Below are 22,563 nucleotides of genomic sequence, written 5' to 3'. Positions count from 1 at the left end.
CCAATTCTTCAAGCCTTCTTTGGTTAGGGACTCATACAGAACGGCCGCTTTTACTCCAAACTCAGGGATCCATTGTCTACAGAACCCTACTAGCCCCAAAAAGGCTCTCAGTTCCTTTGGGGTTCTGGGACTAGGCATGCCACATATAGAAATGTTGGATGAGGGGACTTCCGGGAAGGGTGACTTAGCCTGTGCCTGCTTTTGAGACGGGCTCCTGCCTCAAAAGAAGCTTATTCAGATATATCAGTCAGTTTTTTCTTTTTTTTTTTGACTGATTAAACTTCTCCCGGGTAGGGAGAAACGAAGAGATTAACCTCAAAGCCTATTTTTGTTGGGACGACCAGATCTCATTAATTTATGGGACGAGGTCCAGCCGACGAAGGTGGGACGGATTTTCAACAGCAAGCTCTATCTGATAAAGCGAACGTTCACCTTATCTTCTAAGAGAGAACGCACTAACAGGCAAGCACCCTTCTTTCTATATTTTTCTTTTACTTGACTTAAATTGTTGCTGTTTAAAAGAGATTTGCCAGATTGATCGGTTTTTGACATCTCACTGGGGAGCCATAACTTCTCTCTGCTACGCACTAATTAATAGCTTATCTCTGTTTTTGTTGCAAAAAAGCTGTCCTGGATTTGCATTCTAAAGATATACACAGAAGAGGGATTTCTATTCCAGATTTTTATTTTGAAGAATATTATATTGTCTGAGACTACTCTCTTTTTGGTCTATTTTATTTTGACGAATCTGTTTTCTGACGACTGCCATTAATTGTTTCGATCCTGGGAACTGCATTTTGTTTACTTAACTATGGAGAGATAAGGCTGTCTGCTCTGTTTATACTGTGATGTCACCAAGTTTGGAGTATTAACCCAATTGTTGCTGAAATAAGAAGTGGTTTTCCTATATTTTTCTTTTAAAATGGCAATTAAGAAAGTGGCTGAGAATCTGGAAATAACTATGTTTCAGAAAATAATGGATGAGATTGAGATAACGAAACAAAACCTGCGACAGGGTTGTAAGGAGTTGAAAATTGAATTGAGTAAAATGACGCAGGAGATTAAAGATATAGGGGTCCCTGTGAGAGAGGTGACCCTGGAAGGGGTCCCTGTGAGAGAGGAGACCCCGGAGATTGAAACAAACGTGGAACAGGAAAAAGATTTGGAGTCTATGGACTTTAGAAATAAAATCTATTGTTTGGAGACACAGGAGATTAAAGACATAGGGGTCCTTGTGAGAGAGGAGACCCTGGAGACTGGAACAGGGGTCCCTGTGAGAGAGGAGACCCTGGAGACTGGAACAGGGGTCCCTGTGAGAGAGGAGACCCCGGAGATTGGAACAAACGTGGAACAGGAAAAAGATTTGGAGTCTATGGACTTTAGAAATAAAATCTATTGTTTGGAACTCAATGTTATCTCTGAAGAAATTAATGAAGATTCTAGAGATAAAGTTATCAATGGCATGGATAATCTTCTGGACTGGAATGACGTGATGGAGCCCAATATAGAGAAAATCTATGGAATTAACTGCAGCCATGTGACAATGGAAAAACTTTCAAGAGATGACCCAGTGTATTTTGAAAAAAAGAACAGAGATATGATTTTACAGCAGTATTTCAGCAACCTATTCAGAATGGATGGCAAGAAAATATTTGGGATAGAGGTAATTCCCATCAGACTCTTACTATATGACTATGGCTTTGACAGCAAGATTATTATGGAATACTGATAATGGAAGATTGGATACTGAAATTACTGGACTTAACAAGACTACTGAAGATGGAAGATGGAAAATGGAACTAATAGGGATAATAGAACAATGGCTACTGAAATTACTGAACCTAACAGATTCTGATGTGATGGATTAATTGAAATGTTTATTTTGACTATGGTTATGACAATAAGATTATCATAATTAGTAATGAGATGGATTAATCGATAGGCTTATCTGGAAAAAAAATTGATAGATATATTTCTTAAAGAATTGAAACCTCTCTTTGACTTTTTGTGGAAAGAATAAAGTAATGTTTATGAGATTTGATGATTAAGTAGGATAACTATTGGAGGAAAGTGATTTTATAATATGACTTAAGAGACAGGATTGTTATATATTATAGATTTATAACTGATCTGATCTTTGACAAATGGGAAGTCAATATTTTACTCTTTATTTTTTATTTTTATTTTTATTTTTATTTTTTTTTTGTTTAACTATTTTTGATTTTGTTTTTTGTCTTTGAATGTTTTATGATTTCGTCTTGTATGTTTTATGAAAATTTGAATAAAAATTATTGAAAAAAAAAAAAGAAATGTTGGATGAGGGGTTGGAGGCCCACCCGGACTTCAGGTCTGAGGGGGTATTGTTTCACTAGCTGGGACTTTGCTCCGGGTTTTAAGGTGACTTTTACAGGTTCTGCTCTAAAGTCCTTGTTGGGTTTTTCTTGTGTGCCCACACCATGTCCAGGACACCCTCCACCTCTGTCTCCCATTCCAAAACTGGGTCAGACTTTTGCTGAATCACCCCCCTCAGGGCCATTTGGTAGGAGGGACTACAGCATTTAGGAATGACCATTTTTAGCTCTCGAAGAGAATGCAATCCCTTAATAACTTCCTCATTGGTGTCTCCTTTCCATACTCTGGACCGGGTGACTGGGACGTGACTACTGTCCCCGAATTTACTGAATGATCACCATCCGGATCCTGAAGAACCGGTGGAACTCTGGCCTTGGACTTCATCGCCACCACAGTTGTAGTCATTAACATTTTACAAGAAGAACCTGTACATTTTGAATCCATGTCGGATTCTCACACACTCTGTCTTGCCTAACCATTCCATCGTGTCCTTCCACACAACTTTACTATATACAGTATTATTAATTAGCAGCATTAATTAGTAGTGTTAATTATTCCTTTATCCCAAGTGCCCCCCTCTGGCCACCCCAAATCCCACATGGTCCACTCTCTGTCCCAAAACGTTATCAAGTTCCATTTTGCAATTGTGCCGGCGCCATATGGATCCTTAAAATCTTTAAAATTTCTCAAAAACATCACAAAGGGTTCTGCAATTTTTCCTCCCGTGACGCCCCTGTTCCCATTTTACTTGGGTTTTTCAACTGCCTACTATAGGACAGTTCCCTGGGCTTTTCTACAGGCTCTCGTCTTACGGGCTATTTAGTGAAGTCGCCCCTACTCCCGATCCCACAAAAGGACCTTACTGGGCTTTTCAGTAGGCTCTCGACCCTCACGACCACCGACGGCATCCCGTCCTTCCTAAGGATGTTGGTCCTTTGCTCTCACTATGGAGGAGCTCTGGTTGATGCAGCCGTATCTTCTGCTCTCCGCTCTCGTGGCCCCAAGGCAGGTCAAAACGACCTGGAGGCCTCTCCCTTGGCCCGCTCTAGGCAACCCAGGAGATCGGGGGGTCTTCCAGGAGCTCCTGGCTGGCTTGCCAGTTTTGTTACACAAGGGGTTCGTGACACCTGGTGGAAGCTCCAATTACACACCAGATGGGAGACCAAGTAGTAGGATCCAACACCTTGATTTGCTCACAAGCTTTTGCAAAAGGAGACGTTCCTTAGGGCTCAAGCCTCCAAAGACAGTCCGAAGCAGGTTACATAGTCACAGATTATATAGGCTGTTAAGCAGTCCCACTCTCCCTCCTCCCATCTGTAGTACTTTTCCAGTTTTTCTCATAAAATTGCATTGGGCCACCGCCCTTTGGCTGTGTGCCAATGCGTACGTGTCTTTGCTCTTTGGGGACTTTCCATCTTGGTATTTTCCATCAATACACTCAGCACTAACCTTTGCACCTGGCTCACAATGTGGTGTACCTAACACCCTTCTGCGTACTTTGCACCCATTATGATTTCATGTCCACATCCTGCATCCTGTACCATGGGGGGGAAGTTCTATAGCAAAGCATTATTAACCTAAGCATGAAAGCAATTTTATTTTTCCATTTCCTTGTTCCTTGTTGTATGCCGTTGGGGCATATATGGGGGCCTTTCTACTGCATGTTCAAGCAAACACAGGAGTATGAATTCCTCTGTGTATCACAAGCAAGCATAGAAATATGATTTTCTATTCTTCTATGTATCACAGCATGGATAGCTTTCTGCAGCCTCAGTATTTGCAGCAGCTGCCTCTCCTTGCACTCTGATGTTATGCAGGTTAGACCTCTTCTTGAACCTGTCAAACCATCCACGGCTTGCAACAAATTCGGCATCCTTCGCTGCCTCGCCTTTCTTAGCCTTCAGGTCATTGAATAGGCTTAAGGCCTTACTTTGAATCATTGCCTGGCTTACAGGAACCTGGCGTGCAGTCTGATTTTCTATCCAAAGTATTAAGAGTCTCTCCATGTTTGTAACAAGGCTATCCCTTTTTCTAATTTTTGTTGTGTTCACTGGCGTAGCACTCTTAACTTCTGCAAGAATTTTTTCTTTGCTCTTCATGACCAAGTTAACTGTCATTGGAGTGAAGCCTAGCCTTCGGCCTATCTCAGCTTGAGAAGCACCTTCATCAGACAGTTTAATCATTTTAAGCTTCATATCTAAGGTGATAGATTTACGACTTTTCTTTGTATCTGCCATTATGTACTGTACTGTAATACTGTACAGTACTGTACTGTACAGTACTGAAGGCAAGGGAAAACAATACAAATACAGTACACACACACACACCCCACACAAGCTAATGGGAGTCACAAGCCAGCAGTGGCAAAAGCCAGAACTAATGATGGGCAGAGACAGAGAGAAAAAGCAGGAAAGAAAGCTGGGACAATGAAGAGGTATAAAATGGGACAATGGATAGGTATACAAATGAAATCAGGGTGATCTAAAGTTTTATTTTATTTTATTTTAATTTTTTTATCAAACAATTACAGCAAAGCAGATGGGACAATGGAGAGGGAGAGGTATGAAATGGAGCAGTAAAATGAAATCAAGGAGATTTAAAATGAAATCAGGGGGATCTAAAGAGCATGAGGTCCCCCCCCCACACACACACACACTGCTGCCACCGACCTAGGCCGGGGCAGGCAGAGCTCCAATCGCTCTTTACAGTACTGTACTGTAACGTAAAGTACTACAGTATTACTTAAATGTAAAACAAAATACAGTACTGTATCTTTAAATGTGTCTCCAACGCAGCCACCACCGCTCCGCTCGCTCAGATCGCTCTGCTCAACGCTCCGCTTCGCTAGCTCAGATCGCTAAGAAGACGACGCTTCGCAACGCACGTGGCACATCAGTGTCTGTTATTGCGAAGCGCGCCTATGTTACAGTGGGGTATGGTGGAGTTTGCAACATGAATGTTATAGTGAGGCAACGTTAAGCGAGGTAACGTTAAGCAGGGTATGCCTGTATATATTTTTCTTCTAAACTGCTGTCCTGCAACTTATTTGACCAGAGCAAGTCACAAACACATTACTTATAACAGTGCTAATCTCTAAATCACCTCAAGATCTACCAATAAATTCAGATCTGTCTTCTTTCCCCCCCAACCCCTCTCTCTCACACACACACTTATCCACGTATCTGGGCCTCTCTGGATATGAGCTCTGTGTACAGTATATGCATTACACTGTAAAACCGTTTACTAGAAACAGTCCCTATTTTCCGCTACTAGTCCATGTGTAACCTCATCCCCATTGGGATTCTGAGGATCTGATCAGTTAGAGCGGCAGACAAAAATCTGGGAGCCAGGGTTCCAGTCCCCACTTTGCCACAAAGCTCATCCAGTGACCTTGGGCCAGTCACCCTCTCTTTATTTTGACCTATCTCACACGAGTGTTGCAAGGATAAAATGAGAAGGGGGAGAACCTTAAGCTGCTTGGAGGAAAGGTGGGCTATAACTACTGAAATAAATCACATGCACACTCTTATGAGGGGGGAAGATAAAGAAAAAATCTCCGCTTTTCCCCACACCATCTATCTATCTATCTATCTATCTATCTATCTATCTATCTATCTATCTATCTATCTATCTATCTATCTATCTATCTATCTATCTATCTATCTATCTATCTATATAATGGTGTGAGTCTATACATGCCTACTCAGAAATAAAATTCATTGAATTCAGTGAGACTTACTCCCAGGAAAACTGTGCTTAGGATTGCGTCAGAAAACCTCTCACAGAATTGTGTGGTGTGTGCCTTTGGATCATCTGAAACCTCCACAAGACCCCCCCTCAATTCAGTACTAATTCTTCCTCTCTCTTCCATGCCTTTCTTTCTTCCTTTTCCTCCAACTTTTCCAGGATTTTCCTCTGGCTTTAACTCACCTTCCCCTTGCAAGCCTTTTTTCAGCTCAACTTTTGGGAATCTGCAGCCACCTCAATTGCTCCAAGGATGAAGAAACATACAAAAGGCAGTTTCTCCCCAAGGAAGGAAGAGTGCAGGACAGGAAGGAGGCTTACCTTTTCCACCCACGATGACCCCCCCACGGCTGCTTTGCTTACCCACATTTGTGGACCTCTCTAGGTATGTGAGGTCTATGTATCAAGCCCTTAAGAAAAAGACGCACGCTCTAAGCGGAGCCTCTTCCTTCCCCTTAGGGCTCATCCAGATGACTGCAAAATGTGTGACGTGCGCTATGTGTGTATTATTTTTCGGTCATCCAAATGACATCACGCGCTGTTACACATTTTCATGGGTTAAATCCACTCCTTGCTGTTTAAAATCGGGAATCATCCGCTGTGCCTTCAGGAGATAGGATGCAATAAGGTGGACTTTACAGCTGATGGGCAGTTCTTGGGCATTTCCCCTTGCCCCTTCTCCTCATTCCAGCCAATCACGTATCTGCACTTTTGTGCATGTGCAAGAATAAGCCTGGGAAAATTGAAGCAATCATCGCAATGGTGGGGTGTTGGGGGGGGTGTCTGCAACTACTGCACAGATGCATTTTATTTTTTTGCCAGCCACTCTGGGTGAGATGTGCAATGCACAGCAAGCGAGAAAGGGGCTGCTGGTCGGTTTCACGCCTGCCTCTGGAAAGCTTTGTCAATTTCATTCTACTCGCTGGGGTTTTTGTTTCAAATCATTTTGCCATTGGAAGGAAAGGGAGAAGGAGGGGGGGTGACACATTTCTTGCTCTATGGTTCTCCAGTCTCTATGGTTCCAGGCAGCGGGGACGCTGTAGCAAACCACTCATATGCAGGGCAGGGAATGCCCATTACTTTCAACGGGTAGAACTGGGGGCAGAAAAGCCCATGCGTCTCAATGGTAGACCTGGCATCACAACAGCCAATGCTTTTCAATGAGTAAACCTGGCATCCGGAAAGTCTATGCGTTTCAATGAGTAGACCTGGCGTCTGGAAAATCTATGCATTTCAATGGGTAGACCTGGCGGCCCGAAGTCAATGCATTTCAATGGGTAGACCAGGCCACCAGGTCTACCCATTTGAAACCTGCTTGCTTTCTTGTTTGTATTTGTGATATTACGCTTAAACGAATGCATCCTTTTCTGCCTTTATGGATATTCTACATTGTGGGAAACACAGCACAGTCTGGTTTTTCATGGGATAGAAACATAATTTGGATGACCTGCGTTTTAACAGTATGGAAACCCTGGGAAAACTGAACCAATCATAGCCATGGGTTCTTGTTAGGTTATGCTGCGCAGAAGAGGAAATACGCATTTACACACACGCAGGGCATTTCAAACCACCCCTTTACCATCCAATCATGTATTTTCACTTGTGCGCATGTGCGTTAACGTGCTATGGAAACCCGGGAAAAACTGGACCAATTTGTGTAGATTTGAAAAGACAATGATGAACACATTCATTTTTTTGCAATAGCACAAATGCAGAAATAGACAACTACACCAAAGTGTGCCAAGACATCCCACCTTAATAGCTTTCTTTGAATAAATTTCCACTATTGCACATGAGCAGAAATGTCAGGGTGTTGCTCCAACATCCTAGACATGACACGTCCTTATTCTATTAACTTTGGTAGAGAAATCCAGTGGCTGAATGTGGGTTTTGTCACAGAGAAGGCAAACTTTCACGCTCATACGTTCAAGCGCGTGCACATTGTTGAGTGGATGACAAGGGGAGAGCATACGTCATTTCTAGAGATGACACGTTAATTGCTTTTTTGGAGAAATAAGTGGAATTGACAGCATGTGTACCTCCTTAAATAGCATAAAGGAAGAAAAGCACACAGGCGGTTTATCGAAATATGGCAAATAGAAGTAAAACAAAAGGAACTATTGCTATATAAGTGGTTTGAAGGTTTCTTTTAGTAGAGGGAAGACTGGAACGCCTGTTTGCATTCCCTGCCCCGAGCCAAGAGCAGCTACCCATGTGGGGGGGGCTGTTTGCTTCCCTCACGGGAAGCATTTCTGTGGAGGAGCTGGGAGCTGCAGACGAGCGCTACAGAGTGGAAAGTGGAAAGGAACTCCTTCACGGACATTGGAAAATTTTCACGCGTTCAAGTGCATGCGAGATATTGGGCTTCGTTGCAAAGGAGGAGAGGAGCATACGTCATTTTTTGGCGGACCAATTGGCTAATAGGGAGTGGTTTTACAGGCAGAGCTGGGAAAAACCGAAAAGAATGTACAGATCTTTCCGCTGCATGTGCGGCCGCAAAAAAGCATTTTTTTCCATTGGGAAACAGCGAACAAAAAGGCAAAGTGAGGACTATCAGATGACAAACCGAATATGGAAACCATGGATTATCCCGCTCCGTTTGGATAAGCCCTTAGGTGCGCCAGCAAAAGTCTCTCTCCTTCCTTCCCCGCTTTAGAGACTTGCCGCCTGCCGGCAACTCCTGCAGCACTAGCATGACCAAGAGCAGCAGCCACTGCCAAACACTTCCTGTGCAGCTCAAAAGGCCAAGCCAGGCTGAAGGGGAGGGACCCCTGTGACCCACCTCCCAAAAAACGAGGGGAACAAATTCCCCCCCATGACTCAGGACCACTGATCAGAGGTCTTTAAATCTCCAAGGACCCAAATGCATTCTGGAAAGGCTTGATGAGTGAAAGCTGGGATTGTGTATACATAGGTTCTGGCTGATCTGCTGGAGGTGAGATCTAACATTGTGGTTTGTTTGTGTTGTTGTATGGTTTATTTATTTATTGGATTTCTTAGTCGCCCATCTGGCTGGCTAGCCGGTCACTCTGGGCGACGTACAAAATAAGCAAAATAGCACAAAATGACACATCAATACAATAACATTAAAATCTAAAAGCAATGATGTTAAAATCTAGCCCACCCCAAAGGCCTGCCTGAAGAGCCAGGTCTTCACGGCCTAGCGTAAACTCATTGTAGAGGGGGCCTGGTGGAGATCATTTGGAAGGGAGTTCCATAGGGTGGGGGCCACAATTGAAAAAGCCCTTTCTCTAGTCCTCACCAGTCTAGCTGTTTTGACTGGTGGGATAGAGAGAAGGTCTTTTGAGGCCGATCATGTTAGGCGGCATAGCTGATGATGCTGGAGGCACTCCTTCAGATAGGCTGGGCCGAAACTGCGTAGGGATTTAAAGGTCAAAACCAACACCTTGAATTGGGCCCAGCAAGCAACTGGTAGCCAGTGCAACTCTTTTAGCACTGGAGTTACCAGATCTCGCCGGCAGCTGCGTTTAATCAGGCGTGCCGCTGCATTCTGTACCAGTTGCAGCTTCCGGACTGTTTTCAAGGGTAGCCCTACATAGAGCGCATTACAATAGTCAAGGAGACTAGGGCATGTACCACCAATGGGAGCAGATTATTGGGAAGGTAGGGGTGTAGCCTCCATATCAGATGGAGTTGATACAGCGCTGCCTGGCTCACAGGCAAAACCTGAGCTTCCATGGACAGTTGGGAGTCAAGAATGACCCCGAGGCTGCAGACCTGGTCTTTTAGGGGCAGTTGTACCCCATTGAGCACCAGGTCCAAATCCCCTAACCTTCCCTTGTCTCCCATGAACAGTACCTCGGTTTTGTCAGGGTTCAGTTTTAGTTTATTCCTTCCCATCCAGGCACTCACCGACTCTTGTGGTGTTTGTATGATGTTATACCTGAAAATGAAAAATGGACTGCCTTCAAGTCAATCCCAACTTATGGGTGACCCTTTGCACAGGGTTTTCATGGTAAGCGGTATTCAGAGGGGGTTTACCATTGCCTTCCTCTGAGGCTGAGAGGCAGTGACTGGCCCAAGGTCACCCAGTGAGCTTCATGGCTGTGTGGGGATTCGAACTCTGGTCTCCCAGGTCATAGTCCAACACCACTACACCACACCTTAAATATTAGGCAGGTGCCGTCTCTTTTCAGCACCTTTTGAAGACTTTCTTTCAACAAGCCTTTTAAGTTGAGACCTATCCCAGTCTGCGTCTGTGTTGGAATTGCTTTTTAATAGGTTTTTTTTAATGTTTTAATCCTTTTAAAAAATATGTTTTTAAAACTTTTAAAAAATGTTTTTAAAGTTGTTTTGGTGTATTTTAAGGTTTGTTTTTGTGATGTTTTGATGTGTTTTTAGCACTTTTGTTTGCCGCCCTGGGCTCCTGCTGGGAGGAAGGGTGGGATATATATCAAATAATAAATAAATAAAATGAACTTAAAAGAAATGTACAGTTCAGATGTGACCTTGAAAATTATTTTCAAACTTATTGCTGTCCTGGGCTCCTACTGGGAGAAAGAGCAGGATATAAATCAAATAAATAAATAAATAAAAATAATAAAATTATATGCTTCTAACAGTGTGGTCCTATACATGTCTACTCAAAATTATCCCCCATTGAATTCAAGAGGGCTTACTCCCAAGAAAGTAAGTGTAGGATTTTAGCCTAAATAAAGCTATGCAGTGTGTGCTTGAACAAACTATTCATGGGCAAATGGGAACTAACCACCCATTCGTGGAGCTTTTTCAAGTAATGACGTTTAACTTGTGCAGATGTTCAACATATGTGACAGGCAAACCAGAATTTTAAAAGTTACAATTCTTTTCACAAATATCACATCTATTTCTATAGCAAGTGCCATGTGGGATATGACTGCATGAGTAACATAAATAGTGAAGAGCCCATGCCTATGCCATATTTGTGGCTTTTAAGAATTTAATTTTGAAATGGTTTCAAGGCTGACCCCCCCCCCCGTAAGATTCCAGACTTTAGAAATAAAATTGGTTAAGACCAGCAAGGCTATTTCCTCCTTCCACAACAATACCCCAGTATTTTTATGAACTTTTTTCCTTGCCTTGCTTTTTTTCAGCCTTTTGAAATGCTGCCCACTTCCCCTTCTCAGTACTGGGGTGGGCATCTTTAAAAATAAAACAAAAAACCTGCCGTTCAATCTACCTGTGTGGACTACATATTACACTATAGATCATGCAGTTGATCATACAAAGAGTTAAATTGTGAAATGCGAAGCAGAGTTAAATTATCAGAAGCTCTGATCATTTACATATATATCAATAGGGTTTGGGGGTTGAGATAGATGATTTCTATGAGTCCCTTTCCAGCCTCTCACTTGGGACCCTGCACCGGGAGTTGGGCTCTGCAGTTGAGAAACCTGCTCTGTTGGTCAGATGAGTCTCCTTTGTTAGTTTAATAGAGTGGCCAGGTGGGCTAATGGGTCTGTCAAGTGCCCATTAACTGGCAAATGGGCCAGGGAGATCCTATTGTTATTGAAACTCTTCAGGAGAGCCCCCCTCCCCTCCCCATGGAAAAGAGGGGCTTGTGTTTTTAACTGAGTCTGAGGAAAGGCTGGGAATTAGAGACAAGCAGAAAGGCTGGCTCTCTGCACCATGGCTTTAGGATTCCTCCTGTAAGCCTCCTAGAAAATGCAAGATCTATTGGATGCTGATGCTTTGAACCTCTCCATCTTAATCTCAGTTTGGAATGTGTGTAAATAAATAAACCACATTTCATAAAGAAACCACAGTCTCCACTGACCTTTCCAAGGAAACCCAACCCTGGGTAAGCCCAGCACCCATGGAGATCTCGCACCGCTCGGAGATTGGGGTGGCGTGCACAGATATTTTGCATAGTATTTACAACTAACAATCTAGACAAACATTTCTCCCCAGGAACAATCCATGCACAAGTTTATATTCCTCTTGGCTTAACTTTGAGAATTGTTCCTTGAAAAAACCACTTGTATTTTCCATACAGTATTGGCAAACTTGTCCCAAATGTATTCTTCCATGGAAATTACTCCAGAAGTACCGCTGTGAAGGAAAATGGACACAGGAAGATCTTCTGTGCAAAACACTTTCTAACTCAATCATAGGATGAACATTCGTTGCAGCAGGAAAACAAGCACAACATAGAAACATCTATAAGGGGAAAATGCAGAAAAAAGTATACTGATAATACTAACTTTCCTAAACTCTTTTGTGTTTTTTTTATCCTGATTCGGATCCTTTTAAGAGGGGCTTTATGGCAACTGGAAGGGGGTTATTTTATGTCAGTGTAGATTGGTATGCGGTGATGCAAATTGCTCCTTCTTAGGAAAGGTGGCACAGTAACCAAGCAAATGTCAGATGCAAAGAGGAATGTTTAATCATGATAATGAGAAAATTGCATAGGCAATCTAATTGGCATGCACCTGTAAGAAAGAAATCCAGTATGAATCAGTCTGTGATTCTTAGTCACAGATAATTTCTTAAAGCTGCTTTGTGACGGCTCACCTTAAAAAATAGAATACAAATATGTAAATAAATAATGAATATTAACTTGGAAGGAAGGAGTGCTTCACATCTGCATGTACATCACTTGATTACTTTACACTTGATTGTGGTAAACTTAATGCAAGGGTGACAAACCCAGACACAGTGCACTGCCCTCACCCTCTCCCCCAAGTTCCACCTTCTATATTTATTTATTTTATATATCAAATGGGCTCCTGCTGGGAGGAAGGGTGGGATATAAATCAAATAATATATAAAAATAAATAAAGCTTATATCCCACCCTGTGTCATGAGAACCTAGGATGGATTACAAGATGAATGTATACATTTATATATCTACATACAACAAAATATTTAAATAACTTATATATAGCATCAGTAATCTGTCAGTTTTCTACTGCACAGGCTAATATTACATCTTTTAAAAGCCTGAATAAAGAGGCAGTCTTCAGCTGACTTGTGACGCTATAGCATAATGGCATCAGCCTAACCTCCAGAGGGAGTGCATTCAACAACCAAGACACTATTATGGAGAAGGCCCTCTGATGGGATATAGATCCTGAGATTTCATTTAGAGCCAGAACTATAAGTAGAGCCTCCCCAGCAGATATCAAGTCACAACCTGGATAATATGGGGAGAGGTGTTTCTGCAGGTAACTGAGTTCCAAATTGTTTAGGGGTTTATGCATCAGAACCAAAACGTTGAATCTGGCTCAGTGGCAAATAGGCAGCCAGTGCAAATCTTTCAGAGCTGGAGTTACATGATCTCCTGATGTCAAACCAAACAGACCCTAGCAGCTTCATTTTGCACTAGCTACAATCCCACAGAGATTGTACTGCAGGAAGTTACTAGAGCAAGCATCACTTTGGTCAGGATATCCCTATTCAGGAACTGGTGTAGGTGGCAAACCAGCCATAGCTAGACATAGGCACTCCATGACACTGAAGCTGCATGAATTTCCAGTGACAAGGTGGAATTTAGGAAAATCCCCGGACTACAGACCTGATTGTTCAGGAAAAGTGCAACCCTATCCACAGCATGTTATGCACTCAATTCCTGGATCCAAGAATGGCTAGTCTACACTACCTCCATCTTGTCTGGATTCATTTTGAGTTTATTGGTGTTCATCCAGCCCATTACTGTCTCCAGATACTGTTCAAGCAGCTATACAGTCTCACTTGATTCAGATGACAAGCACAAATAGTGCTGGGCAGCTTCAGCATACTGGTGACACCTCACTCCAAATCCCTTGATGATCTCTCCCATTGGCTTCATATAGATGTTAAAAAGCACAGGAGACCCTGAAGAACCCCACAACACAAGCAGGGGTGTAGTTTACTTTTTTGGGAGCCAGGTCCCAGCAGGTTCCCTATGTCTCCAGTGTCCATTATCATGATTAAGCCAGTCAGCATGAAAAGGGAGTGTGTGAGCCACTGAGAAGAGTCTTCTAACTTGCTTCCTTGTTTCCTGCTGATTGGAGCCAATCAGAGTGAAAGGAGTTCCTATTAGTTCCTGCGTCAAAAGCCAATTTGTGGAGAGTGAGAATTCTGTAACTGCAGGAGAGACAGGTGAATCTTGATGATAGCATGCCATTTACATCAGCAAGCAGTTGGGTAGAAGCAGGAGATAAAGGTGTAGACATTGAAGTCAGCAATTCAAGCAGGAGGAGCCCAGAACAATAGCTCTGGGTGATTTCAGTGTCCAAGCTGAGACTACCTCTAGTGTTCCAGCTTGGGACTTCATGGCCTCCATGGCGACCATGGGGCTGTCTCAAGTTGTCACTGGCCCAACACATACGGCAGGGCACACCCTCCACTTGATTTTTGCTCCAGATGGAAGAAGGTGTGGTCTGGAGATAGGGGGGAGTGGATGTCACCCGACTGTCATGGTCAGACCACTTCCTGGTGAAGTCTAGATTTATGGCTCTGATCCTTCCCTGCAGGGGTGGTGGACAAATTAAGATGGTCTGCCCCCAGAGACTAATGGAATCCACTGGATTCCTGAATGCCCTGGGGGAGTTCCCAGTAGATAGAGCAGGTGACCCTGTTGAAGCACTTCTCATGCTTTGGAACAGTGAGGCGCGTCGGGCTCTTGACATGGTTGCCCCCGAGCGCCATCTCTGGCATTGTGGAGCCTGGTTTGCACCTTAGTACACCAGTGAGCTAAGGGCAATGAAACAGGCTGGACGATGGCTAGAGCACAAGTGGCGAAAGACATGCTGTGAGGCTGATCAGGCACGAGTAAAACATCATAACCATGCCTACTGTGTGGTGGGGGGGCAGCGAAGAAGGCCCACTTCTCTGCCTCCATCACATCCTCAAGTAGCCTTCCAGTGGAGCTTTTCCATATTGTCAGGAGTCTATTGACATCAACTCCAGGAATGGAGTTTTAGACCCTTTGGAGGCCCACTGTGAATTGTTTGCAAGGCACTTTGTAGATAAAGTTGCTCGCCTCCATAGCAGTCTTGATACCCCATCCACAACTACTGTAGTCCCCAATGAGGTGTCCAGTACAATGTCTGCTGCAACCTCTTGGGAACAGTTTCAGTTGATGTGGCCTGATGATGTAGACAAGGTGCTTGTGATGATGCAGCCAGCAATGTGTCCTCTCCACCCTTGCCCTTCTTGGCTTATTAAGCTTGTTGAGGGGGTTTGACCGAGTGGATCCAGGGTGTGGTCAACACATTATTGTGGAAAGGAGTGGCTCTAGCCACCCTGATCTGACCGCTCCTGAAAAAGCCCACCCTGGACCCATTAGTCTGCAACAATTACCTCTTGGTCGCAAATATCCCCTTCTTAGGGAAGGTGATTAAGAGGGTTGTGGTGCATCAATTGCAAGTACTCTTGGATAGAACAGATTATCTTGACCCATTCCAGTCTGGGTTCAGGCCAGGTTATGGGACTGTATTGGCCTTGGTCGCCCTGATCAGAAGAAGGACAGGGGGCATGTAACCCTGTTACTCTTACTTGATCTCAGTGACTTTGGATACCATTAACCATGGTATCCTTTTGGGCCAAGTTGGTGAGATAAGAATCAGAGGCTCTATTTTATAGTGGTTCCGATCCTATCTCCAAGGTCCATTTTCAGAGAATAGCATTGTGTGGTTGTCTTTCGGGCCCCTGGCAGGTGTGCTGTGGGGTGCCGCAGGGTACCATTTTGTCCTCCATGCTGTTTAACATCTATATGAAGCCCTTGGGACCAGTTGTCAGGAGATTTGGGGTGATGTGTCAGCAGCACGCTGATGATACTCAGCTCTATTTCTCTGTAACATCTGAATTGGGAGAGGCTGTTCAAGCCCTGGACCGGAGCCTGAACTCAGTGGTGGGCTGGATGATGGCCAGTAAACTGAGTCTGAATCCTAGCAAGATGGAGGCACTGTGGGTTGGTGGTTCCCAAGTTTGGATAATTGGTCAGTTGCCTGCTTTGGATGGGGTCATACTCCCTCTGAAAGAGCAGGTCCGTAGTCTGGGGGTGCTCCTGGATCCATCATTGTCACTAGAGGCCCAGGTGACCTCAGTGGCTAGGAGTGCCTTTTATCAGCATTAGCCGTTTCTGGACCAGGATAGCCTGACCACTGTTGTCCATGCACTGGTAACCTCCAAGCGGGATTACTGTAATGTGCTCCATGTGGCTCTGCCCTTGAGGTTGGTCCGGAAGCTGCAGCTGGTGCAAAATGTGGCAGCAAGACTGCTCACTGGGGCAGGGTATTGCCAACATGTCACCCCACTGCTGAAAGAACTGCACTGGCTGTCCATTTGCTACCGGGCCAACTTCAAGGTTCTAGTTTTGGTGTACAAAGCCCTATACAGCTTGTGACCAGGATTCCTGAATTCTTATCCCTTATATACCCAGTCGATCACTGTGCTCTGCAGGTGAGGGCCTCCTGCAGATACCATCTTATTAGGAGGTCTGTTCTGCACAACATAGGAAATGGACCTTTAGTGTGGTGGCACCTACCCTGTGGAATTTCCTCCCCTTAAATATTAGATAAGTGCCATCTCTGTTATCTTTTTGGCACCTGTTGAAGACCTTCCTCTTTCAACAAGTCTTTTAAGTTGAGACCTTATCCCAGTCTGTGTTTGTGTTGGAATTGCTTTTTAATATGTTTTTAAACCTTATTTTAAAAAAACAATATGTTTTTAACCTTTTTTCTAAATATGTCTTCAAAGCTTTTTAAAAAAATGTTTTTAGAAGTGTTTTGTTTTAATGTATTTTAAAGTCTGTTTTTATGATGTTTTGAAGTGTTTTTAGTGCTTTTGTTTGCCACCCTGGTGTCCTGCTGGGAGGAAGGGATATAAATCAAATAATAAAATTAATAAATAAAGAAGCAATATCTCTGACAGAAAGTACAGTCAAATGGTGACAGTGATAGAGAAGCAGAACACAGTATTCAAGCCTGGCCGGATCATATCACCTTAGAAACGTTGTATAATTTTGAGACTTCCCGGAAGGATTGCTCCACCTGTGGCTGCCTCTGAGATGAGCTCTGTCTTTGACTGGTATAAATGTTCTCCCAGGCAAGGGTGAACCGAAGATTATCCACAGAAACTTTGTTGGGCTGTCGGTGGCTGGAATTGATCAGGAATTCCCTGGGATAAGAAGGCATACCTAGCAGCCGAGGACGGAGTTAGGACTTCCAACAAGCTGGGCTGGAAAAAAGTGAGACATTTTTTCTTTTAAACGATCCACAACGGGCGAGCTTTCTTCTGTCTAATCTTATCATTCGGCTTAAATTACTACAGTAAAAGAGATTTGTTTAAGAATCAACAATTAAGATACCTGGGTGAGTTACACTTCTCTCTTTTATACAAGGAATTAAGGAGGAGGAAAGAAAATTTAAAAAGTTTATCTTATTTTTTATGGCAAAAAGTTGGCCTGAATTTGGAAACTATAAAGATTAAAACGGATGAGGGGCAACTTACCCGAAGAGAAAATCTGATTTAGATGATTATTTGATTGATATATGTCTGGGACTACTTTTTCTTGGACTACTTTCTTTAGACGAATCTGCTGTTCGTGTATGTTACTAATTGTTCGGCACTGTGAACCAAATTTGTTTTGCATTCTTGGACGTGCAGGAGATAAGAACTGTGCTGGCCAGATGATGTCAACAGGCCTGGAATATTAACTCCCTTATTGCTGGAAAAAGAAGCAAATTACTCTTTGCTTGGGAATTGTGGCTATATTGGAAATTTGAAGGGTTTTTTTTCGGCTTTAAGAATGACAATCAAAGAAGTGGCAGAGACCCTGGATATACCCCTGGAAGGGTTTTCCCCTCTGGATATGTTTCAGAAGATAATGGATGAGATTAAGATAACGAAACAAGAACTGGGACAGAGTAGACAAGAGATGCCAACTGAATTTGGTAAAGTGAAACAGGAGCTGAAAGAAATAAAGGATTATATGAGAAAAAAAGCAGATGGACAAGCAATAGAAGATGAAAAAGAAATTAAAGGGAAGGAGCAAATTCTGGAGATTGGATCAGATATATCAAATGTGGAATTGGAAAAAGATTTGGACTTTATGGCAAAAATTGAAGGGAGGATGCAAGTCCTGGAGATTGGAACAGATATATCAAGTGTGGAACTGGAAAAATATTTGGAGTTTGTGGATCCTGGAGATAAAGATTACTGTTTGGAATTCGGCGTTGTCTCTGGAGAAATTGATGAAGATATCAGAGATAAAGCTATCAATGTTTCGATGGAATTTCTGGACTGGAATGATTTGATGGAACTTGAAATAGAGAAAATTTATAGAATTAATTCCAGATATGTGACAATGGAAAAACTCTCAAGAGATGTGCTAGTGCATTTCGTAAAAAAGAGGAACAGAGATATGACCTTACAACAATATTTCAGCAACACATTCAGAATTGATGGCACGGAAATATTTGTGATGAAGGAAATTCCCATCAGACTCTTACTATATGACTATGACTATGACAGCAAGATTATTATGGGTGCAAGGATGGAAGTTGGAAGATGGAATTAACACTGATAATGGAAAAATGGCTATTGAAATTATTGGACCTAGCAGACTTGATGAGATGGATTAATTGACATGTTTATTTGGAGAAAAATCGATGGATATATTTCTCAAGGAGTGGAAACCTCTCTTTGACTTTTTGTGGAAAGAATAAAGCGATGTTAATGAGATTTGATGATTAATTAAGATAACTACTGGAGGAAAGTGATTTTGTAATATGTTAAGAGACAGGTTTGTTATATATCATAGACCTATGGCTGATCTGCGACAAATTGGAAGTCAACATTTTATTTTATTGTTTGATTTGTTTCTTTTTTGTTTTGTTTTGTTTTGTGTTTGAAAATTTGAATAAAATTAACAATAAAAAAAAGAAACGTATAATTTTGGAAGGGGGCATGGCTGTGACTATCATGGAGAGACCCTGCACTTCTGAATTTGCCACTACACTGCTGAACTCAACTGCAGTGAGATTGAGCAGAAGGCCCCCATTGCTACTCTTGGGGATCATTAACATCGCAACACTGTGCATCCTATTCCCAGAGCCAGGCCAGGCGGAGACAATGGTTGATGGTATGAAAAGCTGCTGAGGGATCGAGAACACTACCCTTTTCCTTTTCCCAATACAGGGAATTCACCATGGAGATCAAAGTTGTTTCAGTAACAAAACCAGACCTGAAGCCAGATTGAAAATGGTCTAGATCAGGAGTAGCTAACCCATAGGCTTAATGGATGTAGAGGGTGTGGCCCACCAAGATGTATTTTTGTGTCCCTCCCTACAATCCTCCCAAATATCACAAAAACAAACCACTTAACATTTTTTTTCAAAAATAAATAAATACTGCTCCTGGGAGTCCCTTGTGGTGCCTTGATGACAAAATTCATGTTGTGGCTCTCAAAGTCTCCACATTTCCCCCCCCATTTTTAAAACAACAATCCTATATATATTTCTACTGATTGCTCCCATAGGTCCCCCTTTGCATACTGTAATGCCAAAAGGGGTTTTGTGCCCCCACAAGCCCCAAAACACCACAAAAGTGCACCTCAGAAAAAGATGGCGAAGAATGCAGGTCAGGATTCCAAAAACAAAAAAAGTACACCTCAGGAAAAGGTGCCCAAAACACCCCAATATTGTGATCCATTGGGTCAGGATCCCCAAAACACCAAAAAAGTACAAATCCAGAAAATATGCCAAAAAACACCCAAAAACATGACCCATGGTTAGGGATATGCTAGAATTTCATCCAATTCAGATTTGGTACTGAATTTCCCATTAATTTGCTTATTCACTATAGTTGCTGATTGGATTTTTATGTCATGCTTTTCCACAACTATTTTCAAAAAAGGATTTTTTTACAAAAACCCAGCAGATAGTAGACAAAGAACAAACTCAAATCGATACTGGCCTGTTAGGTGAGCAGAATGCTTTCAAAGAAGCACTGGCCAAAGGATTTCATCCGTACCCGTGGATCTGGATTCCAAAACACCAAAAATATGCACCTTAGGGAAAGACACCTGAAGCTGCCTGTTGTCCTCAGAAGCAAATATTTGTTTCCTTTCCCCGACTTAATGAGTCACAGCCAAAATGCAACTGCACTTGACATCACACTGGGTGAAAGAAAATGGTCTGAGCTCTGCACCATCTCATCCACATAGAGAAGCCATCTCTTGATGTTGTAATCAAGTGGGGCCCATGCATGTATGAATCAACCCTAAGTTACAAAAATAACAGAATAAATTTCCCAGGATATTTTAAGACTGAGTTGCCCAGTAATGCTTCCCCCTCATGAAGCAAATGCAAAAACAGGTTTTGCTTTCTGTTTATGCCAGCATCAAGCACTGACCTCAAACAGATGAAGTGGAATTAAATTGACAGTCTGCTGCTCTCTGTACAGAAGCTATCCAACGCGTCTTAGATTCATATTCACCAAGCTTTTCCACCAAGCTGGAAAAGATTTATATTCTTTTCCAGAAATGCCAAATGCCAAAGTCTGAACTGGACAGTTTAGGTCTGAATTGCCTTCCCCCCACTATATAAGCCCATGAAATCAAAGAAGAATGCCAGGGATTGGGATGCTTACAAAATGGCTCTACAAATGAAAGATTCTATTCTCACACAGTTAGGATTCAAGACAAAGATGATACTAGACAGCAATAAATACTCGTATGAGAACAGTGATATGAATATTAAAATAACTGTATTCTCTTTATTCCTCCTCTAGTGTTTTAGCTTTGTGTATCTTTTCTAGAAGGGCTACTAGGCTGGGATGTATTATGTTGCAGGATCACCCAGGACACAAAATGCAACAGATACAGCATCAGGAAATGGAAAAAAATGCCCCATATGAATGATAAAAGCCCACAATATGATCAAAACACATTAGCAAATGGAAATATCAAGTAATAAATGGCAATAAAGCATGCTCATTGCATGGGGAATCCCAGAGAATGAAAAACTCAATAAAATAAAATGAAAAGCAGCTGCTCTTTAAAGGAGTGGGTGGGTGGGAAGATATGTCAGCATACTTATAAAGAAAAGGAACAGGTCTAGGAAAACATGAGCAGGGAAAGATTGTAAAGCTTCCCTGCATAGTGCTTTTTTTTTTAATTTTCTTTTGTTTGATCATGGTGAATTTGGCTTTTGTGGCTGGGGTACATAAAATGGTGTGTTAAATTTCTGCTCATAGTGGTTGCTCAAGGCAGGAAGCTATTTGTGGGGTTAGACACAACATTGGGGGAGAGCAAAAAAGGTATATGAAGTGCTGCTGAAATGTGTGCAAGAATAATGTTCAACTTCAATCCCTCAAAAGGTGTAAACGTACAATAGAGATATGGATAAAATTACAAAAATATATGTGATCTCATCTTTTCAGAATGACTCCTAGACATCAAGCTGATGGGACAAACAATGAATGGATTCATTCTAAATGCATTTTGATCCCCAAGGGCTCTTCCTCAGTGGTCAATGAATGTGTAGCACATAGGAAACCATTTGTGAGCAGCTAATCCCCATGTGGTGTGGTGTGGTTAAGGTGTTGGACTATGACCTGGGAGACCAGGGTTTGTATCCCCACACAGCCATGAAGCTCACTGGGTGACCTTGGGCCAGTCACTGTCTCTCAGCCTCAGAGGAAGGCAATGGTAAACCCCCTCTGAATACCGCTTACCATGAAAACCCTATTCATAGGGTCTCCAGAAGTCGGAATCGAAGGCAGTCCATTATATTATTTAATCCCCATGCAGATCAGGGTTGTATATGTCTTTTAAAATATCCATGGCATTGGCATGTATAAATTTAAATAGGTAGGGTTAAGTTTTAGTTACTTTTTCACTATTTTTAAAGTACTGATACATTAAATGATGTTCCATGCAGAAAATAAATATATAGAATATTTAGAAAGAGGTTTATTGATATTATCAATACCTATACAACATTATATGTTACCCCCCCTTTTTGTTTTAAGAATATAGCCTTTCGGATCAGACTGTAGGTGTCATTTAGTTTAGCAGTGGTCAGCCAAACACATTTTGAAGCTTACAAGAAGCAAACAATTGTCCTCCTCCATTCCATGTCCACAGCAACTTGTATTCAGAGTTTACAATATCTTATTCAGTTTGCTTATTTAATATATCTATATACCACTTTAAAAAAGTCTCTAAGCAGTTTACCAAAAAAACCCACAACCCCTCCAAAGAGAATATAAAGCAAACAATACAACCATAAATGCATGCCATCTAAAATACATCAAAACTGTATAATATATTAAATTTGTACGAAGTCAAAAACATAGCAGCATACTTAGAAAACATCTTAAGAGTCAGAGAAAGTCTGTTGGAACATTGAGTTTTCAAATGTATTTGGAAGCTCATCGCATTTGGTGCATCCCATACAGCAGAAGGGAGGATGTTACAGACCGTCAGTGCTACTGTAAGGGTTAATGGACGCCATTAGCAAAGAAGGATTCAGCACA

Source organism: Rhineura floridana, chromosome 5, assembly GCF_030035675.1.
Source record: "Rhineura floridana isolate rRhiFlo1 chromosome 5, rRhiFlo1.hap2, whole genome shotgun sequence".
NCBI classification, from domain to species: Eukaryota; Metazoa; Chordata; class Lepidosauria; order Squamata; family Rhineuridae; genus Rhineura; species Rhineura floridana.
This window is presented reverse-complemented; position numbering follows the sequence as displayed.